We start from the raw sequence: 1,271 nt of genomic DNA on the forward strand, positions 1-1,271 counted from the left end.
TTCCCCACCCTCCGCGCGACGCGCATTCAGCGACCTGTCGCGGAACGTGACTTGGCATCGAGAGAGTGCAGCTCCCCTTACCAAGGGAGCTCAGGTCCCGGGCGAGCCGTGACCAAGACAGCTTTTCGGGCTGGCGCGGTCACCGACCCCGAGTGGTGGCTAGGGCAGCCGAGGGCAGCGGAAAAGGGACGCGGGGCTGGTGGGCGGGGTGGCGAGCGTGGCCCCCAGGGAGGCGGAAGCATCTGGGAGCCGAGAGCGGCCGCAGCTACCGGGTCGCGGAACTGGCGAGGCGCAGGCCACCGCCAGGGCGCCCGCCTGCCGCCGGGGCACACCGAGGGCGCGGGGCTCGACCCGGGCCGCGTCTGCCAGCCCTGGGTTTCGCCGTCTAGCTCCTCTCAGCCTCCAGGAGGGACATAGGGAGGGCCGACGGCTGGGCCCGCCCCCAGCCCCTGCCCTGCGCGGCGGCCGTGGCAGCCGGAGGGAGACGGGAGGCACCAACCCGGAGCGGAGAAACCAGTTTGGCCGGTCGCTGGGAGCGGAGAGAAAAGGGCGGCTGCGGAGGGAGGGCGCGCGACGCGGGGCGGGGATAGGCGAGGAGCCATTGGTGAGCCGCGAGAGCCGGAGGAGCCGCCGCCAACTGGACGAGCTTCCCGCGGCCCCGGGCCAGCCCCGTGCGCCATGAAGCGCTAACTCGGCGGCCAGAGCTGGGGCCGGGCGGGCGGCAGCGGCGGCCAGGTGCGCAGCGATCGCGCGGAGAGGCGCGCACCCTGCGGATGCCCCAACCGGGGCCCAGCGAGCGCCAGGTAAGTAGGGGCGCGGCGTCTGGGGCCTCCGACCTCTCCCCACCCCGTCGCCCCCATAGGTCTTCTGTCTGTCCCGGGGCCGGCGTTCTCTGGGGATCCGGGATGCGGTGGCAGCAGCTGTCCGCGAGCCTCGGGCTCCGGAGTCCTCACGGGTGGGACTTGGGTGAGAGCACGGGAGCCTTCGCGGCCTCGGAGATGGGGAGGCACAGCTGGACGGCGGACAGCACTGTGGAGAGGTCCATGGGTGTTCGCCTGTTGGGAAGAGAGGGAACTCGCGGGAAGTGTTTGGGTCCTTCGCTCACTGGTAACACGCATGCCCCGGGTTAAGCTCGGAGGGTCAAGCTTGGTGGGGCTTGCGGGTCCCTGGGACGTGCCGCTGGCTTGCCTGCAGTGTCTGCCGCCCCTCTGGAAGTTCCCATGGCCGGGTTCTGCTGGAGGCCCCCTTGGGAACCGATGTCAACGAGTCCA

General features: G+C 71.8%; 1 protein-coding gene across 3 annotated transcripts in view; it reads left to right on the forward strand.

Moving 5' to 3' along the window:
* The first annotated feature begins 647 nt into the window (after nucleotides 1-647).
* Nucleotides 648-1,271, forward strand: part of ATP8B1 (ATPase phospholipid transporting 8B1) — a 109,239-nt gene continuing 108,615 nt past the window's right edge. Inside the window, exon 1 of one of the 3 annotated variants that reach the window (XM_036321739.1) lies at nucleotides 648-803. The gene's annotated coding sequence lies outside the window, so the exon portion shown is untranslated. The remainder of the gene's footprint in view (nucleotides 804-1,271) is intronic. The other 2 variants (XM_036321738.1, XM_036321737.1) reach the window with 2 other exon arrangements.

Source organism: Myotis myotis, unplaced genomic scaffold, assembly GCF_014108235.1.
Source record: "Myotis myotis isolate mMyoMyo1 unplaced genomic scaffold, mMyoMyo1.p scaffold_m19_p_9, whole genome shotgun sequence".
Classification (NCBI taxonomy): Eukaryota; Metazoa; Chordata; class Mammalia; order Chiroptera; family Vespertilionidae; genus Myotis; species Myotis myotis.